Consider the following 26,312-nt stretch of genomic DNA (forward strand, 5'->3'; position numbering starts at 1 on the left):
GCCTGGGCTGCCATAGCAAAATACCATCAACTGGATGGCTTCAACAACAAACATTCATTTTTCACAGTTGTGGAGACTGGACGCTCAGGCATGGTAGGTCTTGGCTGAGGGTTCTCTTCCTGGTTCATGGACAGCTGACTTCTCGTCTCTTCACACTGTGAAGAGACCCCAGTTTACACTCCTGCCACTGTGGGGGAAGTGCCTCAGTTAAGAACAGTGTGAGCTGAAGGTCTTAGATGAGCCTAGCACCGGGTGTTCCTGGACTGTGCAGAGACCTGGAAGCCTCAGGGCTTGTGTGAACTGAGGTGGGAACCCACCAGCAGAGACCTTTTTCTTATCCTTTTTTGGTGAGAGCATTTAAGTTATTCTCTCTGAACAAGTTTCAGTTATGTTAATTACAATACAGTGTCAACAACTGCAGTCACCAGGTTTTCTATTAGATCCTCAGATCTCATTCACCTTATAATGGAAAGTTCACACCATTTGACCAACCTCTGCCTATTTCCTCACCCCCAGCCCCTGGTAACCACCACCACTCTGCTCTCCATTTTCATGAGTTTGACTTTTGTTTTTAGATTCTACATGGAATTGACACCATGCAGTATTTATCGTTCTCAGTAAGGCTTATTTCACTTAGCATGATTCCCTCCGGTTTCATTATTCATGTAGTTGCACATGACAAGATTTCATTCTTTTTTAAGGCTGAATAATATTCTATTAAAAAGATATAATATCTATGTATGTACATAAATATATATATTATATATATATATAATGTTTTCTTTATCCATTCATCCATCAACACTTAGGTTGTTTCCATATCTCGGCTATGGTGACCAGTGCTGCTGTCAACTAGGATCTCTTTGAGACAATGATTTATTTCCTTTGGGTATATATATTCCAGAAGTGGAATTGCTGGTTCACTCTATTTTTCCTTTTTTGAGGAACCACTATACTATTTTTCATAGTGGCTATACCAGTTTACACTCCCACCAAGAAAACACAAGGGTTCCCTTTTCTCCACTTACTTGCCAGCACTTGTTATCTCGTGTCTTTTTGATAATCCTAACAGTTGTGAGATGAGGAGAGTCTTCAAAGTGCAGCAGAGAAATCATAAGAAGACCGACTACCTCACTTTACCAACACAAAAATTAAAGTCACAGAAGTTAAATGATTTGTCCAAGGTCAGAAAACCAGAGAGTGGCAGGTGTGGGGCAGTGGGGGGCCACTGGGCTTCAAGCAAAGGGACGCGGTGAGAAGAGAAGGCTGCAGGAAAGTGGGTGTGGAATCCAGAAGGGTCGGGATGAGCGCAGGGAAAGCCAGGGAGACCCAGACATCAGCCGGGGTGGGGTCAGGATAACAGAGAGTAACAGAAGCACAGATTGACTTGGTGACGGGATGGGGAGGGAGAAAGAGGAAAACAGTGACTCAGCTTCTGAGTTTGAGCAGTCTGTCAAACAGTGCTTGTTTCCAGGAAAGCGGAGTAGAAAGAATCATAAAGGATCGGGCTCTGAGGCTGGTTCAAAGGTGGGGTCATTCCGAGGAAATCAAGCAGGAGCCGTGTCCGCCAGGCTGGAACCAGGAGACAGGAGGAGAGATTCTGCAGCCAGTGAGGGCTGCCCTGGGTCTTTAGAAACAGAGGGACTCTCACCTCTGCCTCCCAAACCTCACTGGGTGAGCGTGGAGGTCTGGCTCCAGAGTTTGCCCCTTGCTTGAATCTCCCTCATTCTTAAATCCTCTGGCCTTAATTTTCCTATTATTGGCCCCAAGTTTGGAGCCCTTGTTAAGCTGTGTGCACATCTCCTCTGCATTACTAACCTTGAACTGATATCACTCCCTGGGCATGTGGGCTTCAGTGACACTCACATTTCTGCATGAGAACAAGGCTCCCTCCACCCAGGTCTTCCCTGGGCCCCTCACCCTACAGTGACCCCTGTGGTGATGTGTCCAGACCTCTTCTGTGTCCCTGACCTCCATTTCTAATTGCTGGTTGGACCTCTCTCCCTGGATATTTCAACAGGAGCTTCAATTCAATATGCTCCCCAGTGGAATGATTTATCTCAAATTGTGAGTCATTTTTCCTTTCTGTTTTCCTGATAGCCTCTTCCCATTCTTGTCATCCAGAATCCTGGTCCCATCTCCCCCAGCCTCCAGAGTCATGGAAGTCTGTTACCAACCCCCATTCCACATCTCCATTCCCACTGCTGTCTTGGTTCAGACTTCAGCAGTTCTCTTCAAGACTCCTGCAAACCGTCCCCATCCCTCCCAATCTCTCTCCTTCATGCTGCAGAGAGAACGGTTCTTCTTCAAAGGCTTGTTGAGATGGCTTTTCATTTCCTTGAAGACGAATTCCAGCCTCCTAAACATGACATACACTACATGCACAGGGGTCAGGAGCTGACACCCGTTATTTTATCTGCTCTCTTTTCCTGGAAGGCACTGTCCCTCTAGTCTGCCAGGAAAACTAATACTTATCTTTTTGGTGACTTCTCCTTTGAGAAGCACCTCCCTACCCTGACTAGCCACAGTTAAGTGCTTCCTCTCTGTTTAATGCCAGGGCTCCAACAAACTTGACACTTATCAGAGTATTAAAATTACTGGCTCTCTGTCAGCCCTCTGTTTTGTGTTAATGGTTCCAACATCTAGCTCAATGTCTGGTACGGGTCATGCACTTAACAAAAATAGATCAAAGTAAGAGAATGGATGAAGAAATGAAGCAGTGTTTCATACCACTATGCCACCATTTGTTGTCTAGTTGTTCAGTCATTAAGATGTGTCCAACTCTTTGCAATTCAAAGACAACTTGTTCTTTCAATTTGACTTTTTGGAAGAAACAGAAATCCCCGCAAGGTGAGTCAAGCCAAGGGGCTTTGTGGTGGGGACACACATTCAATGACAGGGAATCTCATGGAAATCTTAGAAGGGGGAAGCTATCTCTAAACTGGGCCTTCATGGGACAGAGTCGGGAGTGGCTTGGACTCAGAGGGTATTTGGGAGCCAAGGAGCAATAGCTCAAAAGCTCTATTCTGGAGCCTCCCTGCTCACATACTTCAGCTCACTCCACTTGTCTGTGCTTTTGTCTGTCCTGCCTCTATTTTCTGAACATTTTCCCCACCATTTCCTGAACCCTTTTCAAAAGTCCTAGTTAAACACTGAGAGAGAGACTCACACTGACCCAGCCCATCTTTTCAACAGTCCTCAGGTTGATGGACATCTTTCACTCTTCATCTAATCAGCTGTGTGCAAGAGTGTCAAGAGTATTTGATCAGTATTTTGTAGGATAGAACGAGGCAGGATCAGCCTTAATAACAACAACAATAGCTAAGCTGTCTGGAGCACCTACTGTGTGCCTTACACAGCTCTAAATACTTGACATACATTATAATATTTACTTTACTTTTTACTCTATGAGGTGGGCACTATAATCACAACTTTTTCAGTTGGGGAAATAAAATATTATAAGCCATGGAGCTGTTTCTCTATACTTTTACCATCCCAGAGAAAGGTTGTGTGTCTGCAATGCTTCCATATCCTAACCTCTTCTATCCTCTTCAGCCCCTCACCCTACAGAGATTCATGCTCTCATTTTAGTTATCCAAAGAGCTTTGTTTAAATGTTCCATGGTCCAAACAAAACCATCCCTACTCTTTCTCCCCTCTCCCACTCACCCAAATCCTGCCCCACTCACTTCAATCCCAGCTCCCTGCCCTTCTCTTCACCTGACCCCAGAAAGTCTCATTGTTGGGTAAGGCCTGCCATTATTAGAGGGGTCTTTCCTCCAGAATAGATTTTATGTTCTTCTGGTCACAATAGAATAAAATTTCAAGGCACCAGGAGTGAGAGATTCTTCAAAGAGTTTCAGTCTCTGAAGACTCAATTCCTACATGCAGCTTCCAGAATGCCGAAAGGGGGCCCTCTTAATCATCCAATAATCCTAAACCCTGATGAAGACCCATGGTCTGCCCCAGAGCCTACAGCTGGGCCTCTGACAGGATAACCAGTCTACCTTTTTGTTCCTTTTCCCAGAGCCCAAATACAGGCCCAATGAATTGAAGCTCAGTTCAGTTCACTTCAGTCACTCAGTTGTGTCTGACTCTTTGCGACCCCATGGACTGCAGAATGCCAGGCCTCCCTGTCCATCACCAACTCCCGGGTTTACTCAAACTCATGTCCAATGAGTCGGTGATGCCATCCAACCATCTCATCCTCTGTTGTCCCCTTCTCCTCCCACCTTCAATCTTGCCCAGCATCAGGGTCTTTTCAAATGAGTCAGTTCTTTGCATCAGGTGGCCAAAGTATTGGAGTTTCAGCTTCAACATCAGTCCTTCCAATGAATATTCAGGACTGATTTCCTTTAGGATGGACTGGTTGGATCTCCTTGCACTCCAAGAGACTCTCAAAAGTCTTATCCAACCCCATATTTCAAAAGCATCAATTCTTCAGTGCTCAGCTTTCTTTATAGTCCAACTCTCATCCATAAATGACTACTGGAAAAACCATAGTTTTGACAAGATGGACTTGTTGGCAAAGTAATATCTCTGCTTTTTAAAAAGCTGTCTAGGTTGATCATAACCTTTTCTTCCAAGGAGCAAGCGTCTTTTATTTCATGGCTGCAGTCACCATCCACAGTGATTTTGGAGCCCCCCAAAATAAAGTCTGTACTGCTTCCACTGTTTCCCCATCTATTTGCCATGAGATGTTTGGACCGGATGCCATGATCTTAGTTTTCTGAAAGTTGAGTTTTAAGCCAACTTTTTCACTCTCCTCTTTCACTTTCATCAAGAGGCTCTTTAGCTCTTCTTCGTTTTCTGCCATAAGAGTGGTGTCATCTGCATATCTGAGGTTACTGATATTTCTCCCAGCAATCTTGACTCTAGCTTGAGATTATAAATTCCTTTTGCCTTAGTTGGCAACCAAAGTGATGAGCTTCTCCCTAACATCTATATTTTTAAAAAATCCAATAAGCAAGATCTTTAAATCAAGGAAATTTAAGCAAGAGTCTAGAAAGTACTACTCTGAGTACAAATACAGAAGGGCAAAGTAGTTTTTTTTTTTTAATCTCAAATCTGTTACTGCTTTTATTTCCCTAAGATGGAAACATGGAAAAAGCAGTCATCCCAGGCACCTTTGGGGCTTTCCTGAGCAGCCCCAAAACAGTGTTGTCAAATTAATAGCAATTAGAATCATTGCTTAAACAACTTGTCATTTATATCTAATTACCATGCACTACAATAAAAATTATCATGACAGATTCATTTTATTGTAAGCTTTATTTAATTACAATCGTTAACATCCATGTTTTTGTCTTAGTTTACTGTTTACTTGTTATATATATTGCCTGTTCAGAACTGAAAACATTTAAGAAACTAGTAGTTCTAGGGCTTACTGGGGTCTCTCTCTCCCTCTCTCTCTCTCTTTTTCTTAAAGTAGTGTGGTAAAGGCTTGCTGCCTTCTGTCTTGGTCGATGTGTAACAGAGTCCTGTGGAATGCAGCCCTTAGCATGCAGCCATTGCTGTTGGCTATTACCTTACAGCCCGGTACCCTTAGTGGCCCTGCTCAACCATTGGTTGGTGCCACAGTGGCCCCTCCCACAAGCGACCAACTGTTAGTGAGCAACCGTTAGTGGTCCTGCTCAGTCATTGGTCAGTACCACAGTGGGCCCCTCCCACAAAAAACTGTCAGTGAGCAACTGTTAGTGGCCTAGTCAATCAGCTGTAGGCAAAGTGGCGGTCCTCAGGCTAAGAGTGAAGTTAGAGACGGATCCTGGCTTCTCCCAGGGCTCACCCTGCCTAGGGCCAGTGGGTGAACAGGGTGGCCCAGGAAACAGGCTGAAGGCTGTGTTCTGCAGGGCTCCAGAGCCCTCACCAAGGCCGCCCACTGGCCAGGCCCAGGCCCTGAGGTGGCATCCCCCATCCCCGCCCTTGCCACCTCATGGAAGCCACCGTTTGAATAGAACGCGGTCTGCGGAATTGGCCCCTGCCTCTGGGCAGCCTTAGGAGCCTGTGAGAGGGCTGTGTCCCGGGCATCTCGCTCCTTCATGGATGCTGTTTGGTCAGGGTCTGGGGATCTGGCCCTGAGGGAGCCGCCAGCTGAGCTCTGCCTCCTCTCCAAGCCAGGACGAGACCTCAGAGGATGAAAGTCATGCCTGTCGTGCCTGAGGGCCTGGTCGTTTCTTCTCAGAACCAGGAATAACACTTGTTTAGTACAGATTTACAGGAACATCATTACCTGACCAGGACTTGACCTTGGGAAAGGCTCCACTACACCAAGGAGTTTAGACACCTCATCATGCCCCTTCCTCCCCTTTCCTAAAAAAGGGCTCTGCTGAGAGCTTTTGGGGAGTCTGGGGTTTGAGAGCTGAGCCACCTGTCTCCTTGGGCCCCCTACACTAAATCTTACTCTGCACCAAAAGCAGACATTTCCGTATCTTTTGGCCCCACTAGGTCGCAGGGTACAGAGACGTGTGTTTCAGTAACACATGAAGGCAGAGACCCTGCCTCCACCCCCTAAAGTCCTTTCCCCGCTCTGGGTCCTCCTCTAAGGATGTGGCTTCTCAAAAGAGGAGACCCAGAGTGACGGGGCAGCATGGGTGGAGTGGGACCCAGGCTCCTGACCAGACTTGGACTGATGGGCCTGTGTCTGGGGATGGGATCGGGCCAGCATCCTGACTGAAGCTGCCATCCTGGGGGAGCCAGTCACGCTTTGGGCTCAGACCTGTCCCGCGGGACCTCGGCCTTCAGGGGAATAGGGCCGGCAGAATGCAGATGCCCCATCCTGGTTGCTACGGGCCTGCCTCACCAGGCAGAGGACGCGCAGCTACTTGGTGGGAACCGAGGACCCAGCCCAGCGAAGGATGCTGCCTCCCCACGCAGATCTGGAGGGGAGCCTGCGGGCAGAAAAGGTGAGGGGGCGGTGAGCGGATGGCCTTGATAGGCCAGGCGGGCTCTGGGGCAAGGCTGGGGACAGGGCTGGAATCCCCTAGGGCCCGCGGCCAGTGACGCTGTTTAAAGTTGGGGTCCATATAGGGGATGCTGTGGCTTCCTCCCACGGAAGACCCATCTGGACCTGCCCCCTGTTCACTGGGCCTTAGCTGGCCCTCGGGGCAGGCACACACCTTGGGGAGCATCACTATAACTGGTTGGGGCCAGCCTCTCCATGTCTCTTTCCCTGCCCTTTTCCCTGTCTATCAGTGTTTTCCTTCCTAGGTCCAATTCCTTTCCAGTCTCATTCTTTGCTTTCCACAGTCACAACTGCCTCTCCAGATTCATGCTAATATGTTAAGAGTATGAATAAATTCCATTTAATCCATTTCATTTGAGTTTAATTCGGCAAATATTTATGGAGCAATAGCACATACCCAGCCCTAGAGAAAAACTCCAATTTAAACAAAATACAGCCCCTCAAGACTTCACACAACCAGCACGGTTTTTCCTCAAAGGAAAAATGAGATATTTAAAATTTTAATAATAGATATTTATGTTAATGTTCTCTGGAAATCTAACAAGTACAGCAAATCGATGATTTCATGATTACTGTTGTTTAGAATGAGGCTAAAGAAGGTAGTATGTACAAGTCTATTTAAAGAAAAATATTAAAAGAAATGACAAGAATCTGTGCAGGTGATAGACTCATGACTAATTGTTAGGAAACAGAAGCTCAATAATAGAGAAAGATGTGTATCCAAAGGCATGTACCCCATCCAAAGGGAGGGGGAAATTCTTCTGGCTTTGGGGATAAGGAAGGCTTCCGGAAGGAAGTGTCATATGAGATGGGCCATCAAGGATCTCTGAGTTTTTCAAATATTATATGAAGTGGAAGCCACCCCACATAGAGGAAACTGCACACTAAGCCACACAAGTGATTAAAGTAAACAGGGTCTGAGGAGCAGGAATGGGATGAATGCTGGACAGTGAGGTTGGAAATGGATGATAAGGAGTTAAAAATTAGGGACTTCCCTGGCAATCCAGTTGTCAAGACTTTGAACTCTCACTGCCAAGGACCTGAGTTCAATCCCTGATTGGGGAACTAAGATCCCCTAAGCTGCGTGGTGGGGGGAAAAATTCAGTTTTGTTCTTTTCGATGTTGTGACCTATGCAGATAATATATCAGAAGAAGCTTTCCTCAGAGTATGGATCGTCATAGTGAGGGCAAGAGTAGTTGATGGGTTAGGAGACTGATTTGCTGGAATATGGCTGGCATCTAAAATAATGACAGATAATAATATCAGAGTGCATCTTCTGAATAAACACAAGTCGTGCATTGTGAAACTTTTGTTACCTAAGTGTGCACTGAGTCATGATGTCAAATGGATCAGAAAAGTCTGAAACAAGTTGACCCCATGTGATTAGACTTCCCCATGTGATGTCACCTGCAGTGCAGGAGACACTGGAGACTTGGGTTCGATCCCTGGGTCAGGAAGATCTCTCAGAGGAGGAAAATGGCAACCACTCCAGTATTCTTGCCTGAAAAACCCCATGGACAGAGGAGCCTGATGGGTTATAGTCCAAAGGGTCACAAAGAGTCAGTCATGATTGAGTGACTAAGCATGCACGCATGATAAGACTTTCAGCTGGTGAGGACCTTCACCAACAGTCTATTTCTGGTCACCTCTCAAGTCTGTTCAGCCATACAGGTTCTACTTGCACCTTCACTTTGCCCATCAAAGCCAGTCTTCCAGGCTTCTGTGAGGAAGTCTCAGGCATTGTCAGAGGTTGTGGGACATTTCCTGGTTAAGGGTGAGTTTTTCACTGACTGCAGCCAGCTGGGTGATGCTCCTTGCCGACTGGAATAGCCAGTTTGGAGCCTGCAGTGACCCAGGCCATACTACTTGTGGCCAGGCGGCTGCCTCTGAGGCCTGAGGCTCCCTGTCACTGTCTGAGAATAGTGACAGGCTCTGGAGCTCCTGGTGCGAAGTCTGTGTGGGCTGGTGCAGAGTCCAGGCGGTGTAGGAGCATGTTGGATACTGCCACTTCAAAGTAAGAGGCATGGCTTCAATGACACATATTTAAATGAGTTGTGGGAAAACAGGCACCCAGCAGCTATTTTTAATTTGTGTTAAAACTAGAAGAACCAGAGTTGCTCATAGAGTACTGGCCTTGGATACAGGAGATGAAGAATTTTTCAGCTCTACCGTGGACTTCCTTGGTGAACCGTCTTTTCTCATCCTCAGCTTCCCCACTGTAAGGAAGACAGGTGGCTGTTGGGGTTCTAAGACCCTTTCCGGCTCAGTCCTTCTCTGTCTCTTTCTCCATCACCTTGTTCTTAGTTCAGCTTTGTTGCTTGTTGTTTGTGTTCTCACTCCTCCCTCCAATGCTCGTGGCAAACAGAGCAAATCCATCTTGGCTTTTCCCTGCTGAGAGCCTCAGAATCCTTCTCAACAGAGTACTCGACTGCTGCAGCTGATCTGCTCTGGGTGCATGTGCAAGGTCAGCTTTACCATTCTGATTTGCTAAGGCTGGCAGAAGCATTTCTCTTCTCTATTTTTTAACCACTAAGAGGCCATAGAATCTACCCAAGCAGCTGGGAAAGCAGCAAAGTATTCATTTTAGATTAATTTACAAAAGCAAACTGGGAAATGCTTGGGCTGCTCCTTGCAACAAATTTGGATCTCTTAAAAGCTTGTATAAGCTATAGAACATCCCTGTGGTAGGAAGTCTTTAATACTGAAGGAAGGAGGAGGTTTGACTCTTCAAATGTCACCATACTTTTAGCCTTATAACGTATAATACCTCCAAGTAAAGTAAAAGTAACTCCAAGTAAAGAGGAATTTGAAGTTCACTTTTACGAGACCAGTCACTTGGGTTGAAACAATGCACTCTGATTTTTAGACTCTGTGGAGAAGAGACGTGAGTGATGGTGGCCATTAGAGGTCTGGAAGTCCATGCCCCTCCCGCCTACCCATCTGCCTGTGTTCTCTTGGGAGCTGGCCAGGGACCATGGGCAGAGGTGGGGCAACAGAAAAGAAAGCTGGTACCAAGTCCTGGTGCCAGCATTGCTCGTTGTAGGGAGCCAGGAAAGTTAACTGACCTCCCTGTGCCTTAGTTTCCTGATCTATAAAATGGGGATCATACTAGTATCTCTCTCACAGAGTTGTTACGAAGATGAATGCAAAACATGCATGTAAAGTACCCAGCAACTGGCACATAATAAGCTCAGTGAAGGTTAGATGTTAGTGGCAGTGCTGCCTAAGGCTACATTAATTAAAGTGGACGCCACTTTCTGATCTTCCTGCTCCTTTTTGTAGTTGTTCAGTTGTTCAGCCATGTTCGACTCTGAGACCCCATGGACAGCAGCAAGCCAGGCTTCCCTGTCCCCTGCTCTCTCCTGGAGTTCGCTCCGACTCTTGTCCACTGAATGGAGTGATGCTGTCCAACCAGCTCATCCTGTCACCTCCTTCTCCTCCTGCCCTCAATCTTTCCCAGCATCAGCGTCTGTTCCAGTGTGTTGGCTCTTCACATCAGGTGGCCAAAATATTGGAGCTCCGGCTTCATCAGTCCTTCCAATGAATATTCAGGATTGATTTCCTGCTCCTTAAATGGCTAAAAAGACAGTTTTTTTTTTTTTTTTTTAAGCCTCAGTTTATTGTGGATTTTAAAGTTTCTAGCAGAATCACACAGGCCTTTTTTTTTTTTTTTTAACTCTTCTTCCCATGGTTATGATCTTGTGTCACACAAGAAAAAGACTGCAATCACAAAGTAGGCTCCCTGGAGAATGCCCTATAGCCCCGCTGTTTCCTCTTCCTTAGGACCTTCTACCATGGGAGCCCCTAAATTTCAACCTGGAAAACTCAAATCTTCTGCAATTACCATCTCCTTTAGAATCTTAAGACTACAGGATTGTGACTGTCTGTTTTCTGAAGCTATAGAGACAGCAACTCAAGGAACAGATTTTCAAAAGGATACTTTATTCGATTAATTAGTCAATTCCCTTGTCGTAGAAGTGAAATTACCCCTAAACCATCCAGACTGAGGAGACTCTCCAGTGAGAAGCAATGAGCTGCTGGGGTGGAACAATAGGAGTGCTGATTTGCATTGCAAATGAGCAACCAGCAGGCAAATGAATCCTTATGGGAAAGCCACTCTTATCATAAAAACTGCTTGCTTTGGGGAGACTGCAGTGTAAGGACAAACAGAATCAGAGCTCCATGAATCCTCCCCAATACAGGATCTTAGAGAATTATCCAGGTAGCTCTCTCTGAAATTGCATATGTATACACCAAAATGCATTGCTGGGCAATAGATAATATGTTTAAAACTAGACTACACAATTATGGACTGAGTTATTTATGGTCGTCACTATAGCTATGATAGTTTGGAAATAAAATAGTCCGGCTTTTCTCTGTTTTTATTTGTAGGAAAACAAGTCATTCAAGCTTTTTAGTGATACAATGCGACTGGCTGTCAATGGCAGTTACAAATTTTCAAGCCCTGCCAAGCACAGGAGTACCCAGAAGGGACATATGTTTTCTCTGCTTTGTGTTCCAAATCTGCCTTAAAAACATGCAATTAAGTGAAGGCCTGATTTATATTTTCAAGGAAAAACACAATAATGGCTCTGTTTTGTAGCTGTATTTCTATTGCTGCCTTTTCAAAAGAAGTTGGCTCATGATCACTGGGTCTTTGCTCTCGGTCATGACGTATGAAAATTTGATGAGGTCTGTGAGATTTAAGAACTGACTTCTTAAATGCAATGGAAATTCAGTGAACATCATTTGGTACTGCCACCCTGAAAAATCTTCTGTGGTTAGAGTGTTCATTCACTTCCTTATTTTTGTGGACAGTGGGAGAAGGGAGGCAGGAAGCATGTGTATTTGTGACCAGGAAGCAAAGATGGAATGGAATGACCAGGATAACAAAGAGCAAGCCTTGGAAGTTACCAGAGGCTGTAGGTGTGTCAGGAGAGTAAGTAGGAGGCAGGGTGAGTAGGACATTTTGGGGAGATGGAGGGATGGCTCTGGGGAGAAGTTATGAAGGGGGAAAGCAAGGCTTTTCAGTCACATTTTATACTTAATTGAAAATTGCTGTAAAACCTTTTATAAATTATATAATCACCAGCTTTGATTTCATACCCTTCATTACTATTACTAATGATGGCATTCACTTTATTTTCTCAGAAGCATTTCTAGTAAATTTAAGATGAGAAGATGAATTAGTCTCTCTCTGGATTGGGGAGCCCCCTCCTGGGAAGGAGGCAATTTTTTGTTATTTGTTCTTTTTCAGTAATGGAGGCAGAAAAAGATGAAAGGCCAATTTCACATAATAAAGTGGTTAGTGGACAGATCATGATTATGGTATAGATTTCAGGAAATTTTGAATCTCGGGAGAAAAAATATTCAGGAGCACTAGAAAGATAGAAGTTATGCAGTAAGGATAACATATCTGCAATATGTTTTGATTGCTGTGTACAAATCTAGAGCTACCACTTTCTAGGAATATGTTTTTAGGATTATAAATTTGAGAATAAATGTCTTATGTAACATATAGACTCATAAAGTATATTGTATCTTAAATACAATTGTAATGGCTTAGAGAATTCAATATGAAAATTTTAAATAATCTCATGTTTTTCCCATAATATTCCAACCTTATGCAGAATAATTTTCAAATCTTTAAAAATTGTTTCATGCAAAAGGCACATATACCCCTCTGTTCATCACAGCACTATTTTCAATAGCTAGGACATAGAAGCAACCTAGATGTCTATCAACAGATGAATGTATAAATAAGCTGTGGTATATATATACAAGGGAATATTACTCAGCCATAAAAAGGAATATATTTGAGTTAGTGCTAGTGAGGTAGATGAACCTAGAGCCTATGATGCAGAGTGAAGGAAGTCAGAAAGAGAAAGACCAATATTGTATATTAATGCATATATATGGAATCTGGAAAGATGGTACTGATGAATCTTATCTGCCGGGCAGCAACGGCGATGAAGACAGACTTGGCACAGGCAGGGAAGGAGAGGATGGGATGAATTGAGAGAGTAGCCCTGAAACATATACATTACCATATGTAAAATTACACAGCCAGTGGAAATTGCTGTATGATGCAGGGAGCTCATATCCAGTGCTCTGTAACAACCTAGATAGGTAAGATGGGGTGGGAGGTGGGAGGGAAGTTCAAGAGAGAGGGGATATATATATATACCTATGGCTGGTTCAAGTAGATATATGGCTGAAACCACCACAATATTGTAAAGCAATTATCCTCCAATTAAAGGTAAACACATTTTAAAAAATTGTTTCACCCCCTGGAAGTCCCATCTGGGGTGGAGGATTAGAAGTCACATGCTCTTCGAGGGCACTATCTTCTTGTTTGGCCTTGTGTGTGAGCCTGGTACCCTCTCACTGCTTTTGTGGATGCTGGAGAAGGCTTAGTCTAAGCAAGTGATGAATTAATTCAGGGTAATATCTTTTATTGGGGAGGAGAAAGAGCCCTTCAGTTTGATGGAATCATCCTTTACATGTATTTGAATACTGTTAGGGTCTTTCTCTTGGTCAGTTTTTTTAAACATTACCTCCCAGGTTCCAGTCTTGACAGAAGAGCCTTATAGGGAAATTTTAAGTGGAAACTACAGCTGGAGTGTTTTCCCATTCTAGAGCTGGGTTTCCAATTTTGTTCCTCAGTGAAAGCAAGTTAAAAGGTAATTATTGAGTCATTTAAGACAGAATTTGGCAGGCGCCTCAATTTTACAGGATGGTGGATCTCCTGTAGCTTTGGTGTCAGCCTGAGTTTTATGCTAAAGGCCACCACCCTGGAAGCTTGAGGTGATCAAGAGATTTCAGAAGATGATCCTATCAAGGAAATGCTGATTTTCTGCTTTGCTATCTTCCTCTGGCCTCGTGAGACAGTACAAGAACATCAGAGCTTAGTTTGGCTCTACCCACAATGACAATTTATTCATTCTTTATAAGCCAGAAGTTTAAGGATTTTTATTTATAAAGGCCAAACTCTGTGAACCTATGGACTGTAGCCCACCAGGCTCCTCTCTCCGTGGAATTCTCCAGGCAAAATATTGGAGTGGGTTTCCATTCCCTTCTCCAGGGGATCTTCCCAATCCAGAGATCAAACCCAGGTCTCCTGCATTGCAGGCAGGTTCTTTTCTGTCTTAGCCACCAGGAAGCCCCAGCCAAACTGTTGAGATAATAGTTATAAGACTGGAGGGTGAGGTAGAGGCATTCTCTGGGAGTCTGTTTATTGACCTAAGGATGGCCTACTGAAGGTTAATGAAATTCCCTAACACCAGGAGTACCAAGAGTCTCTGGCAATAGCTTCAGAGAATTTACCCCAGAAAAAGGGGCCAGAGATCAGTTCCCCCAGGGTCTCTTCCTGGTTCAGTCTAGATGAGATGGACCGGGGGGCAGAGGATGTGACACAAAGCAGTTCTAATGCATTGGACTCCCGAGAGGGAAAAGAGCATTTTTGGAATGTGATCTGGCAAAATATTTTCAGTCTTTCTTTTCTGGCATCAGTCCAGTTCCTGATCTTTTCTCCCCCAAGTCAATGCCTGTGGTCTTCTTTCCTTCCACCACCTTGCCACCTCTTCCTTCCCGCCCAGTTGAGCCAAGCCTGCCCCAGAGCTAGGGGCTGAGGAGTCAGCTGAATGGGAGTAGAGACTGAAACAATGAAGGTTGGAATAGCCTAAGTGTTACTCACAGGCTCAGTTATTGGCCTCCCATAGAGAGAGGAACCACGGGTTTCCAGAAATTGCATTTTATGGGCCTTCCTATTAGCATTATATGTTTTTAATTTATTTTGTTTTTGTTTTGATGAGATCTAACATCAAGTGACTCTTGAAGAGCTACAGCACTTAAATGCACTCTTTCAGGTAGGAACTGAGCAGGTGAGCTTTCTGATTCTTTTTTTGATGGTTGATTTTTCAGTGAAAAGTACAATCCTTTTAATTCCTATAAAATAGCATCGAAGAATAAATTTTCTGTAATTGTCACTTCTTAATGGAATTAGAAACAAATTGTGAATGCATCAGAGAAGTGAACAAAAGGGATACCATGTTAGAAATTGACAGAGTTCAAGGTAGGTCCAATTAGACATTCCATTCTTTGGACTCTTGCTCCCAGACTAAACAAAATGCAACTTGTTCCTAGCTAATTATTCTTTTTCCCTCCTAGGAGTATGAGAAGAGAGGAAGACAGCTGCTGGATATGGAAACTTTCAAATGCATAATGAAGCAGAGCATGAGGTCACGGAAGAAAGTAAATGGGTTTTATAAATGTTGGATCATTGAAACCACAGTTAAAACTTCAACTGTAGGAACCAATTAGGCTTGATGATCTATCTGCACAATCGCTGTCAGCTCTGAACTGTGATTTCTGCTAAGATCCAGCTGACTTACTGAACAGTTTATATGGGAAAATATTTCTAAATTACTTAGTGGGCTTTCCTTTACTTAGTACACTAGGCCAACAAGACACTTCAAGACTTTTCTGGAAAAGGAGAAAAAGGCTCTTATTAGATCACTGGTTCTTTGTATGTTGCTTCAGTTGCTTCAGTTGTTTGACTCCTTGCGACCCTATGGACTGTAGCCTGCCACGCTCCTCTGTCAATGGGATTTTCTAGGCAAGGATACTGGAGTGGGTTGCCATTTCCTCCTCCAGGAGATCTTTCCAACCCAGGGATCAAACTTGAGTCTCCTGCATCTCCTGCATTGGTAGGCAGATTCTTTACCAATGAGCCATCAGGGATATGGGTTGTTCCCAAAGAGTTTGGGCATTTTTCCCACCCCCAAACTGCTGGAATTAGGATTTTAAATATTCTCTCTGCCATCTTAGTTGCCTGGTTTTTGGCCCAGAGTGTGAAATCTTATTGAATATTTTAGTCTGTTCAGGCTATAAAAATGCCATAAAAAGAGTGGCTTATAAATGACAAGCCTTTATTTCTCACAGTTCTGGAGGCTGGAACAAGGTCAAGGTGCCCAAAGTCTCTGATGAGGGTCCTCTTTCAGGCTGCAGACTTCTTACTGGATCCTCCCAGGGAAGAAGGGGCGAGGGAGCCCCCTGGGGTCTCTTGCATAAGATCACACATCCTATTCTCGAGGGCTCCATGTTCGTGCCCCAAGCATTAACCACCCAAAGGTCCCACCTCCTAATACCATCTCACTGGGCGTTAGGGTTTCAACATGTGAACTGGAGTGGGACACAGACATTCAGGCCATAGCAATGAATAGGCTATGTTCATAAGATAAAATACAGGCTTTATCAAGAGAGGCTGCTTATACTCTACTTTCTAAGGTTTCATTGCATCTTAAACTGTAAAAAAAAAAAAAAATTCAAGGTAAAGTTCTACAGTCTTGTCCCTGGAGTTTGAACAAAACCCTACCATTGTCAAACTGTACGTGGATGAGGTCCCCAGCGCCCCTTCTAAGTTACAAAGTGTCCAGTTTTGATGGCTACAGTAGAAGTTTAGTGTGTTTAGCGTTTTATCCGGTGTGAAGTGATCATTAAATAGCACCTACCTTTTAAAAATTATCTACTCCGTATGCATAATGTTAAACAAAAAACTTCTGCTGGGTAGAGAGATGAGTGTTTTCAATAGATTTTTATCAGGTGTTTTAGATATTAACACACTGTAAATGAACTATATTTCAATGATATAAATTTGAAAATAAATATATAAATTATATAAATATAAATTTATATATTATAATTATATAAATTATATAAATTATATAAATATAAATTTATATATTATAAATATATAAATTATATAAATTATATTATATAAAATAAATAATAAATTATATAAAATTATTCAATAAATAATATAAATAAAATATATAATAAATAATATAAATTAAAAAATATAAATTATATTGTTAAAACAATATCCCAGATCTTTTTAATCAAAGCAGTCTGATTACCTACATTTTTAGCATGCCTGCTGGCCTAGTCAGTCATCTCATTCTCTTCTCCTCTGATTCATTCACTCACCCAGTTACTCATTCTTTCAATAAATATTTATCTGTGGCACACGGAGCCAGCTAAGACATGGTCTCTGTCCTCAGGCAGGTCAGAGCTGGCCTAGAATTCAGTCTGGGTGCTATGGGAACATCTAAAGCAGAGCAGAAAGCCGGGATGTTATTCTGGAGGAGATGAACCCTGGGCTGAGTTTTCAGGGGTCCAATGTGAAGGGTAAGTATTTCTGATATGGGTGGCATCAAGGAATGGTGGTCTCACACCAAGCCCTGTGGTTGTCTTGGGGAGCAGAGAAGGTGATGCTCTATTTTCCGTATCTTCGCATGTGCTGTTTCCTTATCTAGAATGCTTACCTCACATTTTTTTGCCAGAGTAATAATCCTCTCTGTTTTCTGATTTTTCTTTATATTCCCAGAATTCAGGACCATGCCTGGCATGTACAGGTGCCCAAATAAATGCTGCTGAATGAGTGAATGACTTTAAGGCAATGTAGTCATGGTGGACTCAATTGAGTCTGTCCTAGCAGGAGGAGAAGGGGATAACAGAGGATGAAATGGTTGGATGGCATCACTGACTCAATGGACATAAATTTGAGCAAACTCTGAGAGATATAGCAAAGGACAAGGAAGCCTAGAGTGCTGCAGCTCATGGGGTCACAAAGAGTTGGACACAACTGAACGCCTGAAAAACAGCAATTTTCCTAGAAGTAGCTGCTGCATCTTTTAAGCTGATAGTGGTCTGAAGTTTCCTGTAACACAGAAGTTATCTTCTGCACAACACTGCTGACTCACCATAACCCCAATAGACAGCAAATGCTATGAGGGCAAGTAAGGTAACTTTCAGCTCTGAAGCCACAACATACAGCACAAAGCTTGGCACACCACTGGTGCTCAACACGTGAGCAATGTGAGGCAGCAGTGGTCCAGTGTCCCTCACACAGTCGTGCTGAGAAGGCAGTTCCCTGGGCAGGGGCAGAGGCTGTTCATGTAAACACAGGCTCCCCAACTCAGCTCTGGCTGATGCAAGAAGCTGGGGGTCTCTGGGCAGAGTCACAGTGCTGCAAGGCCAAGGGGCGGTCATGTGACTGCCAGTGCACTGCCTGAGGGCCCACTCCCGCCGTGGCCAGTGCCTGCCGGTGGTGGCCAGGCAGACCCATGCCTCTCCCAGGCTCTGTTTTGCAGCGAGAGGGGAGGCCTGAGTGGGCAGCCTGAGCCCAGGCAGTGACTGCCCTCCTCCTGAGCTTTTTTGTTTTCACTTCCCTCTCAGGTCCTAGTCTCTCAGGAAGCCACCCCTCTGGGTGTTTTGGTTTGTTTTCATTCTAAAGTATTTGTTACAAACTATGTGCAAAGTAGGAAGTCAAGAAACACCTGGAGTAACAGGCACATTTGGCCTTGGAGTACGGAATGAAACAGGGCAAAGGCTCATAGAGTTTTGCCAAGAGAATGCACTGGTCACAGCAAACACCCTCTTCCAACAACACAAGAGAAGACTCTCCACATGGACATCACCAGATGGTCAACACCGAAATCAGATTGATTATATTCTTTGCAGCCAAAGATGAAGAAGCTCTATACAGTCAGCAAAAACAAGACTGGGAGCTGACTGTGGCTCAGATCATGAACTCCTTATTGCCAAATTCAGACTTAAACTGAAGAAAGTAGGGAAAACCACTAGACCATTCAGGTATGACCTAAATCAAATCCCTTATGACTATACAGTGGAAGTGAGAAATAGATTTAAGGGACTAGATCTGATAGACAGCCTGATGAACTATGGATGGAGGTTCGTGACATTGTACAGGAGACAGGGATCAAGACCATTTCCATGGAAAAGAAATGCAAAAAGGCAAGATGGTTGTCTGAGGAGGCCTTACAAATAGCTGTGAAAAGAAGAGAAGCCAAAAGCAAAGGAGAAAAGGAAAGATATTCCCATTTGAATGCAGAGTTCCAAAGAATAGCCAGGAGAGATAAGAAAGCCTTCCTCAGCAATCAATGCAAAGAAATAGAGGAAAACAACAGAATGGGAGAGACTAGAGATCTCTTCAAGAAAATTGGAGATATCAAGGGAACATTTCATGCAAAGATGGGTTTGATAAAGGACAGAATGGTATGGACCTAACAGAAGCAGAAGATATTAAGAAGAGGTGGCAAGAATACACAGAAGAATTGTACAAAAAAGATCTTCACGACCCAGATAACCACGATGGTGTGATCACTCACCTAGAGCCAGATATCCTGGAATGTGAAGTCAAGTGGGCCCTAGAAAGCATCACTATGAACAGAGCTAGTGGATGTGATGGAATTCCAGTTGAGCTATTTCAAATCCTGAAAGATGATGCTGTGAAAGTGCTGCACTCAAAATGCCAGCAAATTTGGAAAACTCAGCAGTGGCCACAGGACTGGAAAAGGTCAGTTTTCCTTCCAATCCCTAAGAAAGGCAATCCCAAAGAATGCTCAAACTACTGCAACAATTGCACTCATCTCACACGCTAGTAAAGTAATGCTCAAAATTCTCCAAGCCAGACTTCAGCAATAGGTGAACCGTGAACTTCCAGATGTTCAAGCTGGTTTTACAAAAGGCAGAGGTCAAATCACCAACATCCGTTGGATCATCGAGAAAGAGAGTTCCAGAAAAACATCTATTTCTGCTTTATTCACTTTGCCAAAGCCTTTGACTGTGTGGATCACAATAAGCTGTGGAAAATTCTGAAAGAGATGGGAATACCAGACCACCTGACCTGCCTCTTGAGAAACCTATACGCAGGTCAGGAAGCAACAGTTAGAACTGGACATTGAACAACAGACTGGTTCCAAATAGGAAAAGGAGTACATCAAGGCTGTATATTGTCACCCTGCTTATTTAACTTATATGCAGAGTACATCATGAGAAACACTGGGCTGGAAGAAGCACAAGCTGGAATCAAGACTGCCAGGAGAAATATCAATAATCTCAGATATGCAGACAATACCACCCATATGACAGAAAGTGAAGAGGAACTAAAAAGCCTCTTGATGAAAGTGAAAGAGGAGAGTGAAAAAGTTGGCTTAAAGTTTAACATTCAGAAAACTAAGATCCTGGCATCTGGGTCCATCACGTCATGGGAAATAGATGGGGAGACAGTGGAAACAGTGTCAGACTTTATTTTTGGGGGCTCCAAAATCACTGCAGATGGTGATTGCAGTCATGAAATTAAAAGACGCTTACTCCTTGGAAGGAAAGTTATGACCAACCTAGGTAGCATATTAAAAAGCAGAGACGTTACTTTGCCAACAAAAGTCCATCTAGTCAAGGCTATGGCTTTTCCAGTGGTCATGTATGGATGTGAGAGTTGCACTGTGAGGAAAGCTGAGTGCCGAAAAATTGATGCTTTTGAACTGTGGTGTTGGAGAAGACTCTTGAGAGTCCCTTGGACTGCAAGGAGATCCAACCAGTCCGTCCTAAAGGAGATCAGTCCTGGGTGTTCATTGGAAGGACTGATGCTGAAGCTGAAAGTCCAGTACTTTGGCCACCTCATGGAAAGAGTTGACTCATTGGAAAAGACCCTGATGCTAGGGGGGATTGGGGGCAGGAGAGAAGGGGACGACAGAGGATGAGATGGTGGGATGGCATCACCAACTCGATGGACATGAGTTTGGGTAAACTCCGGGCGTTGGTGATAGACAGGGAGGCCTGGTGTGCTGAGATTCATGGGGTCGCAAAGAGTCGGACACGACCGAGCGACTGAACTGAACTGAACTGATGTGTACAGTACTGTCTTGTTGCCATGGTAATGTCTGCACTGGAAGCCACACCCAGGAGTGTATAGCATGTCTCCTTGGGAGCATGACTTAGAGGGAACTGGGCTGACCTTAGTCCACATCCAGGGTCTCTCCTCATGACCCCTACACTGGCACTGGGTATCGACTCACCATGGGGTGATGCCCTGGAGTCTTGGAGATCAGGCATCATCTCTTTTTCTCCATTTTGGTGTCATTACTGTGCAAAGGCAAACACCCCTGAGACTTCTAAGAGAAAAGCCAACATCTCACTCCCCAAAATAGACATAAAACCTGACCATCTGCAGTGAAGCTGCAATTATGGAATCCTGGGTTTTGAGAGGACTTGAAAGGTCACTTATATATAACCTCTTCAGTGGCACAAATTCTCTTTTCTGTGAGCCAGGAGCCAGCATCTGCTTGAATACCTTAAGTTAAAGGCAACTTCAGCTAAAGGTAGCCCACTTCCCATTTCAAGGTTGGAGAGCTCTGACCTTAATTTTTTTCCCTTTATGAACTGCAATTGGTCTCTTGACTTTCTACCCATTAGCCCAGTTTCTAATCTTTTGAGCCACTCTATGAGTTATCCATTCCTAGCTACTCAGTAGCTTAAAGCTACATATTATCTCACAGTTTTTGTAGGTTAGGCATCCAGTTGTGGCTTAGCTGGACTCTCTGTTTCAAGGTGTCTCATGGGGCTGCATCAAGGTAGTAGTTATGCTAAGGTCTCATCTGAAAGCTTGACTAGGGAACAGTGCACTTCCAAGGACACATGAGTGTTGCCAGGATTCAGTTTCCTGCAGGTTGTTGGACTAAGCCAGTTCCTTGCTGGCTGTTTGTCTGTTTCCATATGGGAATCTCTACAGGGCAGCTCACATCATGGCCACTGCCTTCCTCAAAGCCAGCATGGGAGAGAGAGCCTACCAGTAAGACAGAAGTTATGATCTCATGAAATCATAGAGGTGACATCCCCTTGGGATTGACGTATTCAACTAGCTACCAGCAGTTACTCAAGGAGTGGGGGTTGGTATTCATCGGCCATGAATACCAAAAGGCAGGGATCATGGGGTCCATCTGCCGGGACTGCCACACAGAAGAAATTTACTCTCCCACAGAATCATCCTTCTAATAGTTGAAAGTAATTTTCATATCTTTTCATCTTGGCTATAGTCAAGTGAGTATCCTTACTGTCCCAGCCATTGTCCTCAGAACTTGCTTTGCTGCTTATGTCAAAATGGAGCCCCTAAACAGAGTTCAGTTCTCTGGCTGGACCTGACCAGGGTGGAGTGGGACCTCCTGGGAGCATGAGCACTGGGAGACCCGCAGCTCCTCCTGCTAAATAAGGCTTGATTTCAAAGATAGAAGTTCTAGAAGCCCAGTCTTTCACTGCAGAAGAGTTTTGGTGTCAGTACACTGAATTCAGATTGAATCCTATTAATGTTTCAGAGCAAACATTCCAGAGATCTTTGAGTATTAGGTATTTTTGAACATGAAATTTCATAAATTGGAAAAGTGAAGATTTTTCTTCTGTATCCCCCCCCCACTCACCAATCTAGTAAATAGTTTAAAAACATTTTTTTTTCTCTCTAGAGTATTAAACAAATAGAACAACTTTTCATGAAAATAGACTATGAAGCAGTGGGCAGAATTCAGTGGGTAAGTTGGGTTGTGTTTTGTGAATCAGACTTGAAGTTACTGAGGAAAGTGTATAACATGTTTGTTTCTGAGCCTTTCTGGAGTACCCTATGCCCCTTAGTACATTTGCCCACTTGAAAGTGAACCAAGGGGACATGCACATTCACAATTTTCAAGCTCTTGTATATCAGGTTAACTAGGAATTTCAGTAGCTCAGGCAAGTCCTGAGAAGGCTTTCCTAAAACCAGGGAATGAAGGGCATAGTTGCTACATTGCGTGCATGCATGCTAAGTCGCTTCAGTAGTGTCTGACTCTTTGCAACCCCATGGACTGTAGTCTGCCATTCTCCAGGCAAAAAAAAAAAAATGGAGTGGGTTGCCATGTCTTCCTCTAGGAGATGTTCCCAACCCAGGGATCAAACTTGTGTCTCTTATGTCTCCTGCAGGTTCTTTACCACTAGTGCCACCTGGGTATTTGCCACCTTTCATGCATGCTAAGTCACTTTGGTCCTGTTTGATGCTTTGTGACCCTATAGACTGTAGCCTGCCTGGCTCCTCAGTCCATGGGGATTTGCTACCTTACCCAAAAGCAAAAGTGAAACACCAGTGAGCAAGAAATCCTATGAACAAGCAACACCTAATGATAATCAGATCCCTGACACACACGGAAAGTATTTAGAACAAGGATAGCCACAGAGTAATTTTTCAACAAATACTATCGTCATCATCATCATTAATGTTTCCCAATTTGGATTGTATAATAATGAGGAGTTGAGACATCTGCCAATGACATTCTCTGCCACTGTGCATCAGTAGCCTCCTATTGCTGTAGGATGAATTAAGTTCTAAAGTGACAAGTTGAGTCACATTCACCTCTGTTCAGACCTTGGACCAATCCTCTAATCAAAGCAAATACAAGTGTTTTCACTGTAGTCTGATTTGAAAGTGAATAGTTAGGATTCCAGGGAAGAGAAGGAAAGTAGTGAACTAGGGCTTTGGGGGAAGTGGAGAGAAAATGGAGATGTTCCCAGGCGTTTTGGGCACTCCCACTCCTTCCCTGTGACCACCGGTCTGCTCTTCCCTACGTGCACTGCTGAGATTTGAAATGAAGCCTATGTCCTGGTGGGTCAGAACTGTGCAGTCAGACTGACATGGGCTCAAGTCTCAGGCAAGACACTTACTAGTTGCTTGATCTGTATGTATGTGTTAGTCACTTAAGAAAGTGAAAGTGAAAGTTAGTGGTGTCAGCGGTGTCCAACTCTTTACAACCCCATGGACTATACAGTCCATGGAGTTCTCCTGGCCAGAATACTTGAGCGGATAGCCTTTCCCTTCTCCTGGGGATCTTCCCAACCCAGGGATGGAACCCAGGTCTCCCACATTGCAGGCCGACTCTTTACCAGCTGAGCCACCAGGGAAGCCCAGGAATCCTGGAGTGTTAGTCACTTAGTCGTGTCCAACTCTTTGCGACCCCATGGACTGTGGTCCACCAGGTTCCTCTGTCCATGGAACTCTCCAGGCAAGAACACTGGAGTGGGTTGCCATTTCCTTCTCCAGGGGATCTTCCTGACCTGGGGATCGAATCCAGGCCTGTCTGCATGCAGGCAGATTCTTTACCATCTGAGCCACCAGGGAAGACCCTGTTTGATCTTAGGCAGATAATTTAGTCTTTCTAGGTGTGAGTTCCCATTTTGTAAAATAAGGAGAGTGATAGTACTTATCCAGTTATGGTAAGAATGGAGGTGAAGGTCCACATTGAGTGAAACAGGGTATGTTCTCAATCACCACCACCATCATCATCATCTTTAGAGAGACTGGGCAGGGAAGTGAGCCCAGGCACACGGTAGCACACTTCCAGCCCCAGCCCAGCTAGTGCACCCCAGCTATTAGCCCCAAGTTTTTGGCAGCCAAGTTCATACCAATGACCTAGTTCATACTAATACTTACCTCATGTCCATGCCCTGATGATAAGGAGAATTTTTGAAAGCCAAAAAGGCAGCAGACATTTAATGAACTTTCCCTTTTCCCCAGGATGGCTTCTGCACATATTTGCAGCTAGTATATTCGGAGCAGGCTGGTGCTCGGGCTCGACAGCAGGAGGCCTCCTTCCAGCGGCCCGCTCTGCTACAGGGGCTGTCGTACAGGGCTCCCGCGCTGCGCATTCTTGCTGCGCCTGATGACACCTTAATCATGATCAGAGAAGATGGAGCCATTTATTTCTGGTCCCTGCAGCTGAAGTTGAAAAGAAGAAAGCGGGTTTTTGTATGTGATTCTCATTTGATAAGGATGCTGAGTGCTCCAGTTTGATTTTATTTGCTATTTTAAACTGCTCCTTGAGTGGCATGATTACAGAAATTGTGTCCTTGAATATAATATATTCATGTTGGATTTTGCCAGTCTGTGGGATGCAAATATGATCTCTATATGTAGGACAAGATAATTCTTCATTCCGCTGCTAAAATCAGATGGAGTGATGAATTACACATGATTCCATCATGTAATTTATCATGTCTTAATGAATGACAAATGGAAAAGAATTTTCCGTTTTTCTCCCTGTTAATGGTTCTTTCAGTTTAGGTAGTTCTGAGAGAACTTACTGAATCAAAGAATCAGAAATTCAGAAGGCAAGAAGCATTTGGGAAGTACACTTAGGAATAACAGTACCTGAGCCTTTACAGAATAGAGTCTAACTTTGAAGTCTTTCTTTAATTACATCTTTCAGCAAATAGTTGAGCCCTTGTCGCTTCTCAGGTTCTATGCTGGGTGCTAGGGATAGATGCCCATTTCTGTCCTCAGGAAACTTATCATCCACCCTATTAGTTACACAGCTAAACTATACCCCTCAGGCTGCCAAATAAGCCCTCCCTAGAAGTGAAGTCGCTCAGTCATGTCCGACTCTTTGTGACCCCATGGGTGTAGCCTGCCAGGCTCCTCTGTCCATGGGATTTTCCAGGCAAGAGTACTGGAGTGAGTTGCCATTTCCTTCTCCAGAGGATCTTCCCGACCTAGGGCTCGAACCTGGGTCTCCCACATTCTAGGCAGACGCTTTACTGTCTGAGCCACAAGGGAAGGAGAGAATAAAGTCAATCCCTCAAGTCTATGTAGCAAGTTCTCTATACAGGCAAACCTTGTTTTACTACATTCCACAGATACTGTATTTTTTATAAATTGAAGGTTTGTGGCAACCCTGTATTGAGCAAGTCTATCAGGGCCATTTCCCCAGCAGTATCTGCTCACTTTGTGTCTCTGTGCCACATTTTGGTAATTCCTGCAACATTTCAGATTTTTTCATTATGATTATATCTGTTGTGGTGATCAATGATCAGGGATCTTTGATGTTACTATTGCAAAAAGATTACTACTCACTGAAGGCTCAGATGGTGGATAGCATTTTTAAGTATTTCTTTGTTTATTTTTAATTGAAGTATAATTACTTTACAGTACTGCATTGGTTTCTACCAAACATCAAAATGAATCAGCCATAAATTTTCCCCTCCCAAGAAAGTATTTTTTAATGAAGATATGTACATTGATTTTTTTTAAAAAAGCATTGCACACTTAATAGACTATTAGCATAATGTAAACATAACTTTGTATGCACTGGGAAACCAGAAAATTCACATGACTCACTTCATCACAGTGGTCCACAATATCTCCAAGACACACCTATACTTGAGGGTGAAAGTAAACTGAAGGAAACTCTATAAAGTTAAGTATGTGTATTATGGACCAGAGTGGCTTGAGACAACTGAAATTGTCTCATCATTAAAAAGGTGTATTTTTGTACATTTCCATCCTTCTACCCTTTAGGACAAGCCCATTATTCAGAAGTCCAGGTGGGTGATGGATATTACCATCTTGCCCCAGTACAACAAACTGATCCTAGCGACTGGGTGTGTGTCTTCGGCTGTTCAACTGGAACAGGAATCATCATTGGTCTATGGAATTCATTTCCATGTGTGGGTTTACACAGACATATTCATGTTTATA

General features: G+C 43.9%; 1 long non-coding RNA gene across 4 annotated transcripts; it reads left to right on the plus strand.

Annotated features, from left to right (window-relative positions):
* Nucleotides 1-1,356: 1,356 nt before the first annotated feature.
* LOC110131634 (uncharacterized) lies at nucleotides 1,357-26,312 on the plus strand. Of its 4 annotated transcripts, XR_011489113.1 has the most exons (6): nucleotides 1,357-6,901; nucleotides 14,776-14,829; nucleotides 15,131-15,214; nucleotides 17,023-21,144; nucleotides 22,279-22,344; nucleotides 24,354-26,312. It is a non-coding gene; the product is annotated as an uncharacterized lncRNA (long non-coding RNA). The 4 variants fall into 4 exon arrangements; XR_011489114.1 differs by lacking the exon at nucleotides 1,357-6,901 and having other exon boundaries at nucleotides 12,939-15,214; nucleotides 17,023-17,149; nucleotides 17,349-21,144; XR_011489112.1 differs by lacking the exon at nucleotides 1,357-6,901 and having other exon boundaries at nucleotides 12,939-15,214.

The sequence above is a fragment of the Odocoileus virginianus genome, chromosome 8, assembly GCF_023699985.2.
Source record: "Odocoileus virginianus isolate 20LAN1187 ecotype Illinois chromosome 8, Ovbor_1.2, whole genome shotgun sequence".
NCBI lineage: Eukaryota > Metazoa > Chordata > Mammalia > Artiodactyla > Cervidae > Odocoileus > Odocoileus virginianus.